This window comes from Pleurodeles waltl, chromosome 5 (assembly GCF_031143425.1).
Source record: "Pleurodeles waltl isolate 20211129_DDA chromosome 5, aPleWal1.hap1.20221129, whole genome shotgun sequence".
Lineage (NCBI taxonomy): Eukaryota > Metazoa > Chordata > Amphibia > Caudata > Salamandridae > Pleurodeles > Pleurodeles waltl.
Window position 1 is genome coordinate 423,845,464 of NC_090444.1, and position 14,872 is coordinate 423,860,335.

Consider the following 14,872-nt stretch of genomic DNA (forward strand, 5'->3'; position numbering starts at 1 on the left):
ATAAAGGGCTTTTGCTGTCATTGAAGTACTCTGAACGTCAAGCTGGTAATGACAGAGTTTTCTGTGGTATTTCATGTTTATTATTTTTAATTCATAGTGTTCTATTGCTGACCACTCCTAGGGAATGAGTATTGGACATTCTACTTGAATAAACCAGGCAGGGTTATAGTACATTATTATGTACATAAAATGTGGTAGCTGTGTATATCACAACGTTGTACAAATCTTCAAAGGGTATTATAACTGAATTGCTTAGGTTACTGTATGCATATGTCTGCAGGGACTGGGGACACTTGCAAGCATGTTGGGTAACCAAATCAATGTCCATGCACCCATTTGTGTGCAGCTAATGTGACGAGAGACCTTGAGGTGTAAGTGTTAAATTAAGCCAATTTCTAGGTCTTTCAGTTGCTAGTCTAAAGGACAAAAAACAGGCCATGGGCAAAGGTTTGCAAATTAGGCTCCACATTACTGCCTGTCCAGCTTGATGGCATGTTACAGCACGCTACTGTATATCACACCAGACCCTGCATCTTTGACACTCCTCTCAACCTGTTTTTGATGCTAGTAATTTGTAGGGCACACTTGTAGCCCAAACGGCTGACAGTGTGATGCAGGAACTTAACAGTATGTTCGATGGCATGTGTGCTGCAGATACACATGTTGTGCATAGCCCGCCATCTGGTGTTGGGTCGGAGTGTTACAAGTTGTTTTTCTTCGAAGAAGTCTTTCGAGTCACGAGACCGAGGGACTCCTCCTCCTTTGCTTCCATTGCGCATGGGCGTCGACTCCATCTTCGATTGTTTTCTTTCCGCCATCGGGTTCGGACGTGTTCCTTTTCGGTCCGGGTTCGGAACGGAAAGATAGTTAGAAATTCGGAAAATTAAGTCGGTATTGTTGCGTTCGGGATCGGATTAGATAGAATCGGCATCGAATCGTGAAGAGCTCCGGTAGCCCTTCGGGGTAATTTCGATCCCCCGTCGGGGCCTGGTCGGCCCGACCGCGTGTAACATCGAGGCTGATGAAACGGACCCCGTTCCGATTCTGCCCTAAATGCCACAACAAATACCCATATACAGACCAACATTTGGTCTGTAACCTGTGCCTGTCGCCCGAGCACAAGGAAGAAACTTGTGAGGCCTGTCGTGCGTTTCGATCCCAAAAAACGCTCCGTGACCGGCGAGCCAGAAGATTACAGATGGCGTCCACGCCGACAGGACACCGAGAGTTCGAGGAACAAGGAGAAGAAGAGGAAGCCTTCTCTATCCATGAATCGGACTCGGAGGAATTAGACGTCCACGAAACAGTGAGTAAGACGTCGAAGCCAGCACACAAGAAAACAGACAAGGCCCAGGGGACGCCACTGCCAACAGGCCATGGCTCAACCCATAAAGTCGGTGACCGCCCATCGGCACCGAAAAAGGCCGAACTAGTGCCGAGATCGTCCGACTCGGGTCGAGACACAGGCACGCAGCAATCTCGGGACCGAGAAAGTGCTGCCGACAAAGATCGACGCCGAGACATCGGAGCCGAAGCTGCTCGACGCAGATACAGCGGCACCGAGGAGGATCGACGCCGAGAAGTTTCGACTCCAAAAAAGAGGAAAGTCGCCTCGGAGCCGAAAACGAGTAAGGACATAGTTTTGGTGCCGAAACGACCGGCAACCGAGCCAACAACCAGCTCATATTCAGAGGAGCAATCACTGTCCTCTCAATTGCGCAAACATAGATTCGAGGAAGAGTTACAGTCCACTGAAGTAGACCACACTCAAAAGCGGATCTTTATACAGAGTGGAACAGGGAAGATCAGCACCCTTCCCCCTAGTAGGAGAAAAAGGAGACTTGAGTTCCAAATACAGGAACAAGCACCACAAACTAAAGTGGTGAAGAAGGTAACTCCGCCACCCTCTCCTCCACCTGTAACTTACCTATCACCGGCACAGACTCCGTCACACTCACCGGCTCACACCACCATGAGCCAAGATGACCAGGACGCTTGGGACCTATACGACGCCCCAGTGTCAGACAACAGTCCGGAGGCGTATCCTACCAAGCCCTCACCACCAGAGGACAGCACAGCGTATTCACAGGTGCTAGCTAGGGCAGCAGAGTTCCATAACGTGTCGCTACACTCGGAACCTGTCGAGGATGACTTCCTTTTCAACACCCTCTCCTCCACCCATAGCACCTGCCAGAGCCTGCCTATGCTCCCAGGAATGCTAAGGCACGCAAAGCAAATCTTCAAAGAGCCTGTCAAGAGTAGAGCAATAACACCAAGGGTGGAAAAGAAATACAAAGCACCGCCCACAGACCCTGCTTTCATCACCTCACGACTCCCACCAGATTCGGTTGTGGTAGGGGCAGCTCGCAAGAGAGCCAACTCTCACACGTCAGGCGATGCACCACCTCCGGATAAAGAAAGCCGCAAGTTCGACGCAGCCGGAAAAAGGGTCGCAGTACAAGCTGCAAACCAGTGGCGCATCGCTAACTCTCAAGCGCTCCTAGCGCGATATGATAGAGCCCATTGGGACGAGATGCAGCACCTCATCGAGCATCTACCCAAGGATTTACAAAAAAGGGCGAAACAGGTGGTTGAGGAGGGACAAAACATCTCCAATAACCAAATACGCTCCTCTATAGATGCAGCTGACACAGCTGCAAGAACAATTAACACAGCAGTAACCATAAGAAGGCACGCGTGGTTACGAACATCTGGCTTTAAACCAGAGATACAGCAAGCGGTGCTCAATATGCCATTCAATGAGCAACAATTATTCGGACCTGAAGTGGACACGGCAATTGAGAAGCTAAAAAAGGACACGGACACTGCCAAGGCCATGGGCGCACTCTATTCCCCGCAGGGCAGAGGCACTTTCGGCACCTTCCGCAAAACAACCTTCAGAGGGGGGTTTCGGGGTCAGGCCACACAAGCCAGTACCTCACATTCAACACCGTTTACCTACCAGGGACAGTACCAAAGGGGAGGCTTTCGGGGCCAGTACAGAGGAGGACAATTCCCTAGAAACAGGAAAATTTCAAAGCCCAAAAACACCTGCAACCAAACAGTGACTCACAGGTCACTCATCCCCTCCACATAACACCAGTGGGGGGAAGAATAAGTCTGTATTACCAATCTTGGGAGGAAATAACAACAGACACTTGGGTCTTAGCAATTATCCAACATGGTTATTGCATAGAATTTCTCCAAATCCCTCCAAATATACCACCAAAAACACAGAATATATCAAAACAGCATTCAGACCTTCTGGAAATAGAAGTTCAAGCATTACTGCAAAAGAACGCAATAGAACTGGTACCAGGTACACAAATAAACACAGGAGTTTACTCACTGTACTTTCTAATACCAAAAAAGGACAAAACACTGAGACCAATCCTAGATCTCAGAACACTAAACACCTACATCAAATCAGAACACTTTCACATGGTCACGCTACAAGAAGTGTTTCCATTGCTAAAGCAACAAGACTACATGACAACCTTAGATCTCAAAGATGCATATTTCCACATACCGGTACATCCCTTGCACAGGAAATACCTAAGGTTCGTATTCAAAGGAATACATTACCAATTCAAAGTATTGCCGTTCGGTATAACAACCGCACCAAGAGTCTTTACAAAATGCCTAGCAGTAGTAGCTGCACACATCAGAAGGCAGCAAATACACGTATTCCCGTATCTAGACGATTGGCTAATCAAGACCAACTCACTGACAAAGTGTTCACACCACACAGATCAGGTCATACAAACCCTCTACAAACTCGGTTTCTCCGTCAACTATGTGAAATCATGCATTCTGCCGTGCAAAGTACAGCAATACCTAGGAGCAACAATAGACACAACAAGGGGAATAGCCACTCCAAGTCCACAAAGGGTTCAAAATTTCCAAAAAGTTATACAAACCATGTATCCAACACAAAAAATACAGGCAAAGACGGTATTACAACTCCTAGGCATGATGTCCTCATGCATAGCCATTGTCCCGAATGCAAGACTGCACATGAGGCCCTTACAACAGTGCCTAGCATCACAATGGTCACAAGCACAGGGTCACCTTCTAGATCTGGTGTTGATAGACCGCCAAACATACATCTCGCTTCTATGGTGGAACAGTATAAATTTAAACAAAGGGCGGCCTTTCCAAGACCCAGTGCCACAATACGTGATAACAACAGATGCTTCCATGACAGGGTGGGGAGCACACCTCAATCAACACAGCATCCAAGGACAATGGGACGTACATCAAACAAAGCTGCATATAAATCACCTCGAACTGCTAGCAGTTTTCCTAGCGTTAAAAGCATTCCAACCCATCATAACCCACAAGTACATTCTTGTCAAAACAGACAACATGACAACAATGTATTATCTAAACAAACGGGGGGACACACTCGACACAGCTGTGCCTCCTGGCACAAAAAATATGGCAATGGGCAATTCACAACCACATTCGCCTAATAGCACAGTTTATTCCAGGGATCCAGAATCAACTTGCAGACAACCTCTCTCGAGATCACCAACAGGTCCACGAATGGGAAATTCACCCCCAAATTCTAAACACTTACTTCAAAATTTGGGGAACACCTCAAATAGACTTATTTGCAACAAAGGAGAACGCAAAATGCCAAAACTTCGCATCCAGATACCCACACAGGCAATCCCAAGGCAATGCCCTATGGATGGACTGGTCAGGGATATTTGCGTACGCTTTTCCCCCTCTCCCTCTCCTTCCATATCTAGTAAACAAATTGAGTCAAAACAAACTCAAACTCATACTGATAGCACCAACATGGGCGAGGCAACCATGGTACACAACACTGCTAGACCTATCAGTAGTACCCCACGTCAAATTACCCAACAGGCCAGATCTGTTAACACAACACAAACAACAGATCAGGCATCCAAACCCAGCATCGCTGAATCTAGCAATCTGGCTCCTGAAATCCTAGAATTCGGACACTTAAACCTCATCCAAGAATGTATGGAAGTCATAAAGCAAGCTAGAAGACCATCCACTAGACACTGCTATGCAAGCAAATGGAAAAGGTTTGTTTGCTACTGCCATAATAATCAAATTCAACCATTACACGCATCTCCAAAGGATGTAGTGGGTTACTTACTACACTTACAAAAATCAAACCTGGCCTTCTCTTCCATTAAAATACACCTCGCAGCAATATCTGCATACCTGCAGATTACCCATTCAACTTCACTATTTAGGATACCTGTCATTAAAGCGTTTATGGAAGGCCTCAAAAGAATTATACCACCAAGGACACCACCCGTTCCTTCATGGAACCTCAACATCGTCTTAACGAGACTCATGGGTCCACCTTTTGAACCCATGCATTCTTGCGAAATACAATTCCTAACCTGGAAAGTTGCATTTCTCATCGCCATCACATCTCTAAGAAGAGTAAGTGAAATTCAGGCGTTTACAATACAAGAACCTTATATCCAAATACACAAAAATAAGGTAGTCCTAAGAACCAATCCAAAATTTCTACCAAAGGTTATTTCACCGTTCCACTTAAATCAAACGGTAGAACTACCAGTGTTCTTCCCACAGCCAGACTCGGTAGCTGAAAGGGCACTACATACATTAGACATCAGAAGAGCACTAATGTACTACATTGACAGAACAAAACAAATCAGAAAAACAAAACAACTGTTTATTGCATTCCAAAAACCTCATACAGGAAACCCAATATCAAAACAGGGTATAGCCAGATGGATAGTTAAATGCATCCAAATCTGCTACCTTAAAGCCAAAAGGGAGCTGCCCATTACACCAAGGGCACACTCAACCCGAAAGAAAGGCGCTAGCATGGCCTTCCTAGGGAATATTCCAATGCACGAGATATGTAAGGCAGCCACATGGTCTACGCCTCACACATTTACTAAGCACTACTGTGTAGACGTGCTATCCTCCGCACAACAAGCCACAGTAGGTCAAGCCGTACTAAGAACTCTATTTCAGACTACTTCCACTCCTACAGGCTGAGCCACCGCTTTTGGGGAGATAACTGCTTACTAGTCTATGCACAACATGTGTATCTGCAGCTACACATGCCATCGAACTGAAAATGTCACTTACCCAGTGTACATCTGTTCGTGGCATTAGTCGCTGCAGATGCACATGTGCCCACCCGCCTCCCCGGGAGCCTGTAGCCGTTTGGAAGTTATCTTTAACTTTGTACATTTTGTAAATATATTACTTAAACCTTAACTGGTACATACTTATTCACTCCATTGCATGGGCACTATTACTAACACACACAACTCCTACCTCACCCTCTGCGGGGAAAACAATCGAAGATGGAGTCGACGCCCATGCGCAATGGAAGCAAAGGAGGAGGAGTCCCTCGGTCTCGTGACTCGAAAGACTTCTTCGAAGAAAAACAACTTGTAACACTCCGACCCAACACCAGATGGCGGGCTATGCACAACATGTGAATCTGCAGCGACTAATGCCACGAACAGATGTACACTGGGTAAGTGACATTTTCAATGTCTATTAAGAGTGAATAAGGAACAGCCTAGGAATAAAAACTATAATTAAAGCAATCTAAAGGAAAATGGGGTAAGGCCATTACAATAGAGGTTTGTGCAGCAGATTTGCTTTGAAGATACGCTGCAATAATAGAGGTGATTTGAGTCAACTGCTGACAGAAAGTAAATTGCAATGGAGCCTGAGAGACTTTAGGTATGAATTCCACATCGGTGATATAGCCACACAAATCAATTGCAAGTCAACCTTTGCACAGTCAGATTTTGGAATATTAGCTCCCTGAGCACCTGACTCTTTTTAGTTAAAGTATTGAAGGCAAAAGCTGACTTTTTGCAACCCTGTAACTATACGGGTGCCCTTAGCAAGGAGTTGTAGAGAAATGTCTGAAAGACGTTCTTGCTGCCAGTTAAAGCAAGTACACCACTTCTAAGCAGAGGTTCTTCTGTAACTGCTAGTCACAGTGGTTCTGAGGGCAGTGCTCCTTTCACAACCCAATCCAGGCAAATAAGTGTTTGGCCCTTTGTACTGAACAGTTTGTTGAACTATAATCTCTGACCCTCTACAGGTGCATGAAGTAGCTGTTGGCTTATCAGAGACAGGAGTGCAGCCCTAGGTTCTTGCATGCCAGTCAGCTATGACTAAATAACTCAAATACTCAACCTCAGTTTTCCATGCCTTTTGTTTATTCAGTCCCAGATGCAGTACCAAACAAGCGGCCTTGTGATCATTCTCCAGGTGTCTGAATGGATCTAGAAACTTTAAAGCAGTACTCCTGTATGCCAGTAGGTGACATCGTGGCTCCGCACTCAAGTTGTCCAGAAGTGACGCGTGGAAACTCATATAAGTGTTACCCATTGTGTGCTGACATCTGTTTGTTTCTTTCTACGCCTTCCAGTGTGGAGCCAGAGCTAGTCCTTGGTCTTTTCAGACCTTTATTTAGAATTTGTACACAGCATGCAAAGAAAAATGTCAGCCCTAAAGCAGGGTTCAAGCCGTGACGGAAATGTCACAAGCAAATGTGACAGACCCTCACGAAGTATGCTTATGGTGCCTTGGGTTGAAGCACGATTGCAGGCCCTAGAATCACTGTGTCCTGTTGAATTCAGAGGCTTTATGGAACCGTGAGATAAAGCTGTAAAAATGAACGCAAGGTCCTCTCCTCATGCCAGGTCATTGTTGCGGTTGAAGTCTTTGGTTAAGTCCAGAAGCAGCCCGTTACGCTATCCAGCTCTGAGCAGAATCCACAAGGTGCTTGTTTGAGGCCGTACCCATTCCAACCAGAGTACAGCCAGCTGGCAGTCTCTCTGAATCAGATACCTTGCCCTTACTTTACCAGGATCCAGACACTACACAATATTTTCAGCACAGATTCAAACATTGACTGTTTTGATGAAGCGTATGGTTTGTCCCCCAATGTGAGTAAAATTGGTATGAAGAACTTCAAGATGCCAGTGGCCTAGATACTTCTCCAGATACTGTCCTTGTTTCGCCTCCTGGCCCCACAACTGAAGAAAGTGCCTCTTTGGTTGATTTTATATGAAGGACATCACAGAGGTATTGGAGTTATGACTTCCCACTATAGGGGTTGAAGACCAGTGTTTTGTTTGAGGTACCCCCAGCCTGTTAGAGCACCTGCAGACTCTCTATTGACATTTAATGAAGCCATTACAGATACACACTTAGGGAAATCCTGACCAGTTATTAGACAGGTCACGCTGCCCAGTCGTCCAGCACCACACAATCCTTCTCTTCTTATACAACATTATACGCCGTTAGGCAAAGGCCAGCTGCCTTCCAGGCTGCAACTCCCATGCCCTATGGGATACAGTGTCACAAGTATGCCTGCAGTTCTGGACAAACTCTGGGTGTCTCTGACCAAAGCTATCCAGGATGGATGCAAGTGGAGCAAAGACTGTATTTTAGTTTGTTTGGACACCACTGACTGACTGCATAGGATGGGCGATGAGCATGAGTGTGGCATTTGTTGCCATACCTGGATGAGGTTTACAGGCTTCTCTAGGGATGTCCAGGCTTCACTGATAGACATACCATTTGATGGATATCGCCCGTTTGGTAACGAGGCGGATTCAGCCCTGGAACTGTTTAACTAAAGCATGGCAACACCACGTTACGTTTTTTTCTGCCCCCACCTAACAATTCCAACATTTTCGCCCTATCCATGGCCATGGCAGTGAATTTTAGTTTCGCCACTCGAAAGCAATGCTCACTGTTAGAAATGGGATCTCTATTTGGCAGTTGGTTTGCACCCTGTCCAAGCAGGGACCCTCACTTTAGTCCGGATAAGGGAGATAACCAGCTCAGATAACCCTGCTCACCCACTTGGAAGCTTGGCACACGCAGTCAGGCTTATCTCGGAAGCAATGTGTAAAGCATTTGCGCATAACACAGTAATACAGTGAAAACACTACAAAAGGACACCTCACCAGTTTTAGAAAAAGACAATATTTAACTGTGTAAAACAAGATAAAAACGAGAAAAATCCAGCATACAGTAATAAAGATATGAATTTTGCAAGAATTAACTTAAAAATACAGTTCCATGAAGGCAATAGCTCCTTCTGGGGCTATCATGGCGTTGTGAACCACAAATGCAACAGTTCAGGCCGGCCGCGGAGTCACAGGCCAGCTACGCTGTCTGGAAGACCAGCAAACATTTTCTTGGAAATGCAGGGTGTTGTGATTCTCGCAATGAGATCCGGAATCAGGCGTCTGTTCCAGAGGTAGTGTGGGGGTCGTCTGGCCCTTGAAGTCACACGTGTTGCAGATCAAACTTCAGGCTGAGGACAAAGTCAGGCGAGATGGCACGGATGGCATCGAGCTGCGGTGCAAAGCGTGACAATGCGACGTGTGGTGCCCACCGGTCATGGTGTAGTCAGCAGCACGGTGATGGCGTTGTGGGGCGTTAGTGAGACCAGGGCTGTTGTGTGAAGTGGGGCAGCGCAATGTGCGGTGTCTCCATGTCACATTGCAGGCAGCAGCGTCATCGTTGCTGAAACACTTATCAGTAGGCCCAAGGTGGTGGTATGACGCGGGGTGGGACTCGTGCGGCGCCCACAATTCGTGGAACAGACAGGGGCATCTGATGGTGGTGTCGGTAGACCCAGGGCTACAGGTTGGTGCTTCGTGTATCTCACAAATGGTGTCCACAGGCCACGAGGCAGGCAGCGGCGTCTGTGTCAGTGTGTAGGGGCGTCGTCTGGGATGCCAGTGCTGCAGTGTAAGCAAGGCGATGTGGAGTGTAGGGCCCATGGGTCACTATGCAAGCAGCGGCTCGGTCACAGCATCAGTTGGTGGTGGCGGAGAGACCAGGATTGCAGTGGGACATGGGGCATGGCTCCGTGTCGTCCAGTCACGGTGCAGGCAGGGGCATCGTTGACGGTGTTGTGTGATTTTTCTTATGTTGCAGCACAACACACACAGTTACCAGTGCTGTAGCCTGAGACGTCCAGCAGGAGTCAAGCTCTACTTCAAGCCCTTGCAAAAACTTCACAAGCACGATACACAACAAAATCCAGTCTTTGCCCTCTTTAAAGCAGAAGCAGCAACTGCAGGCTAACCCAGCAAAGAACACACAGCAAAGGGGCAGTACTCCTCCTCCAGCTCTTCTCCTTGGAAGAGGTTCCTCTTGATCCAGAAGTGTTCTAAAAAGTCTGGGGTTTTGGGTCCACTACTTGTTTGCCTATTTCAAAGGCAGAAAGGAGATTATCAAAGGAAAGGCTCTGTTGTTGACAAGATCCTGCCTTGTCCCAGACACACACCAGTGGGTTGGAGATTGCATTGTGTGAGGGCAGGCACATCCCATTCAGGTGTAAGTGTCAGCTCTTCCCTCCCCACACTAGCCCAGGAGACTCAACAGGATATGCAGGCTACACCCCAGGTCCCTTTATGTCACTCTCTAGAGGGAATTCACAACAGCCCAATTGTCAGTCTGACCTCGATGTGGAATACACAAGCAGGCAAAGGCACAGAATGGTTAAGAAACAAAATGCCTACTTTCTAAAAGTGGCTTTTTCGAACTGACAATCTAAAAACACAACTTTACCAAAATATGTTTTTTTAAAGTGAGTTTAGAGACCCCAAACTCCACATCTCAATCTGCTATCAATGGGGATCTGCACTTAAGATATTTAAAGGCAGTCCGTGTGTTATCCTATGGGAGAGATAGGCCTTGCAATAGTGAAAATCGAATTTGGCAGTATTTCACTATCAGGACATGTAAAACACACCGGTACTTGTACTACCTTTTAAATACACTGCACCCTGCCCATGGGGCTACCTAGGGCCTACCTTAGGGGTGCCTTACATGTAATAAAAGGGAAGGTTTGGGCCTGGCAAGAGGGTACACTTGCCAGGTCGACTTGGCAGTGGAAGACTGCCCCTACAGACACTACTGTGGAAGGTCTGAGACATGTTTACAGGGCTACTCATGTGGTTGGCACAATCATTTCTACAGGCCCACTAGTAGCATTTGATTTACAGGATTTCTAGTGCACTTTACTAGGGACTTACCAGTAAATCACATATTGCAATCATGGATAACCCAATCACCAATACAATTTACATAGGGAACACTTGCACTTTAGCACTGATCAGCAGTGTTAGTGTGGAGAGACAAACAAGCAAAAACAGAGTCCAGCATACCATAAAAACAGGAGTTCAGAAGGCAAAAACAGTGGGGAACCACATGCCAAAAGATGCCAGATCTAAAACTCAGCCTCACATCTTTCAGAACACACTTAATTCTTAAGAGTATTGTTTTTATCAAGTCTGATTTTACCATAGGAATCTCTTGCAGGCTTCCATATGCCCCCAGCCCTGTTTGCTGGACCTCCATACACACTGTCATTGCAGTATGAAGAAAGTCCAGTATTCCCTGTCACTTTCTCCAACAGGTGCCTTTCCTGTATCTTCAGTGTTGTGTTGAGGGCAGCAGCCTGCTGAGTTTCCCCCTAAATCTGACTAGATTATTCTGTGCTGTCCATTTTCGTCTGGCGGTGCCACAGACGAACAGGTTGGCAGTGAGGGTACATGGTGGCATCACGTAACTGCTACCTCATATATCGAGATGTCACAGCTTGGAGTAGACTGCTGAGAGTTCAATGCACTTGGCCACCTTTGGTTACAGCGTCTATCGTCTTAGGCTTGGTAGCATTGATTTATTGTTGTGATTATAACAAACCAATCCTTCACTGTATCTAAATAGCCAGGTTATTAAAGGATTATTACTCTCTGTACTACCAGGGACCAGATAGATAGCAGAACTTTGCCCCACAAGGTGGGGGGAGAGCAGAGGGAGGGGAGTTGGTGGGGGAGAGAGAGAGAGAGAGACCCAGAGAGCGAGACGCAGAGTGAGTGACTGAGACCATAGTGTGAGGAATACTTGGAAAAATAGCAGATGGACGTGTGATAATTACACTAACTATATATTTCTCTTAATGAGAAGTTAACACTCATACATCAACAGAGGTGAGGCTCTGTTTTTTTCTTGGCAGGCAGTAGTGGGCACTGAGATGCACTTTGACCTGGGCGTGAAGCCCTTAACAGCGATCATTGAGTCATACGGTGACAACCGGTGGTAATTAATGGAAGCTGCTCCGTTTACATTGACAGTCTCAGGACGAGCTGTGCTTTTATACGTTGTCCAGATAGATCCCAATCATTTGTTTGCTGTGAGCAGAGAAGAGCAGTTAAGCCCATTTTTGTGTTTTGGATCACATTTATTCTCCAGTGCTGGCATCTTTGAAAGATTCACATGCTTGAATCGGCCCCCGTGGTCGAACTGGGAGTCCCAGATGGACGACTAGGATGATTCAAGCATGTGAATCTCTGAAAGATGGCAGTACTGGACAACTACCATTACAAGTAAGTAGCTTTTTTTCCCCCCCTAACACAGTCTGCCTGTTTCTAAATGAGGAGTCCAGTGACAGATGATAATTAGGTACTCTTCGGATAACTAACAGGCTTAAAGTGATGTGGCGTGAGATCATATTATTCCGGCCTGGCAAGACCAGGACCAGGTTAAAAAGGTATTTTTGCGACATTGTGGAGCGAGTGCAGCATTTCAAATCACATTGAAAGCCTTCAAATATCTAATGATACAACCACGAAGGGAGGAATCATAATTTTTTTTACAAAGGGAGGAATCGTAATTTGTAAAGCCATAAAATGTATAATAGTTAAATGGGAATTTTCCGTTTAAAAGAGGAGGCAGCAGAAATGGCAGATGTAAACACATGCATGGCCCCTTAAGGGAACAAATGTGTGCACATGCCAAAACAGTTTGCACAGACAGTGTTTAATTTAAGCCTGCTTTAATGTTTGCATGCATTTTTAAAATGCCCAGGCTCTGCAGCACAAATAGGATTTCTGTCTCCATATTATAAATTCATCATGTTGGGTTTAAACTCTTGAAACATGTCAGCCCACTCCTGTGAAGCCAAGTGTTGAAATGGAAAACTTCCTGCTGGCATCGATGGCTCATCTGAGGTTACTAAGTATCTTTATCTCCCTAGATTGACTTTGCACTGAGGGCCGTGTGGTAACTGCTCTGTGTTAATGCAACCGCGATATCAAATTGAAGCCAAGTTTTCATCTTCCGATGAAATATGTTGTAATGTGTTGCAAACTGTGCTAAAGTTAATTGTGCCATATGTTGAAACTTACACAGTGAGTTGAAATAGTTGCCTTTCTGGAGGCTTTGCTTCTCCACTAATCTCTTGGTTACGTGGTGCGTTAGATCTTCAAAAACGCGTGCAAAAGATGTAACTCCATTGTTTCACTAGCAAAGATATATATTTGTGGGAGTGTGCACAAACATTTGTGTTTGGATATGTTCCTAGGCAAGCACTGCTTGGACGTTGCAGTTGAATGTCATTTACTGTGTGTTTGAATTTCTACTCCTTTTAACTTCCTACTGTAACCCTTGCTAGCTAGAGGAAGCCAAGTGCTTAAAGAGAGTAACTTGTTCTTCAGATTGGAGTGTGATTAATGTAATGAGGTCCCGGGACACCAGCGGCAAAAGCTGAACCAAACAGATAAACTGATCACTGTGTTGCAGCCGCAGACTAACCCAGGACCCATGTAAAAAGACCTCCTCGGCTAGTAGGCACCCATCCCACTGGTACAAGTAAAAACGCCAGTGCTCCAGGACTACAGATCCACTTCCAGCAGATTCAATCACTGCACTGCCTGGGATTGCATCTGCCACGTGTTCTTAGGCCTGGATTTCTCTTGAGTTTTTAAAACTTCTCCATCCCCTCTCCTTTGCAAGAGGTACAACTGGTCTCTAAGTGTTTAAGTAAAGTAGTCTATGCAGCTTTTAACTTTCTCTTGTGAGCAGAAATCTCATTTCTAAAGCAACTAAATTGACGTTGCTTAAGTACATTTTGTACTAATCAGAAGAGCTATTGAAAAACAATTACATGGATCCTCTTTCAAGTATATAATGCTGAACTGGATAAAATTCAAACATATACTTATTCTTCCTTCTTCGCAGCACGCTTGGGTCCAAATAATCCTGGAGAGCGACATAGTTTATGTAGTCATTAGTCTATTGTCTAACTCCTAAAGATTAATTAACAAAATGCAAACACCCGGCCCATCCATTCTGTCCAGGTTGTGCCTCATTGACACAGACCCTACATGATGTCATGTATATTTTACTTCTTCAATACTATTGTCACCTTTGCATTCATTTATACTTCTTGTCTTAAGACGTGTGTGGACAGGCATACCTCACACATTTACTTTCACTTCGGTGCAAAAGAAAAGTTTTCTAGTTTTACACTTAAAATTTCCCTTCACCTGAGTTCTTACTTCACAACTTTAAGATCTAGGGCTGGTTGACAGAGGAAAATGCATACCTCCTGTATAACACAGATTGTTGTCTTTGGTGACTTTAAATACATTTGCTAAACATATACATGTTTAAATCCTCGAGTTTCTTTTGTTAAGGATAGTGGTTTAAACATGTGTTCGTTTGGAAGCTAATTTCTGTCTTAAGACATACTAATTCAAATGAGGCCTCTGTGATGTTTATCCACCTTGAGGTTTTCAGATTATAATACCAAGACTCTACCACTTACTTCTAATGACTCTGTTCTTACTTTCATTAAAACCTAAGCTGCATCTTGCTAAATTACCCCAATCATTTGTAATGTTGACCTCATTTTCACACCGTTCAAGCTATGTAACCTTAAGCAAATGTTTGGATCGTATGCTTTTATGTTTACATTATTTACTATTTCTGCAGTAGCAATTACAAATGTTTGGAAGATAATTTTCTTTAAAAACTGTCCCACAGCACTTCTTATTTTATGAGGTGT

General features: G+C 45.3%; 1 protein-coding gene across 2 annotated transcripts in view; it reads left to right on the forward strand.

The window, feature by feature from the left end:
- Window positions 1-14,872, forward strand: part of RTN4 (reticulon 4) — a 232,787-nt gene that overhangs the window by 150,509 nt on the left and 67,406 nt on the right. The window lies entirely within an intron of this gene.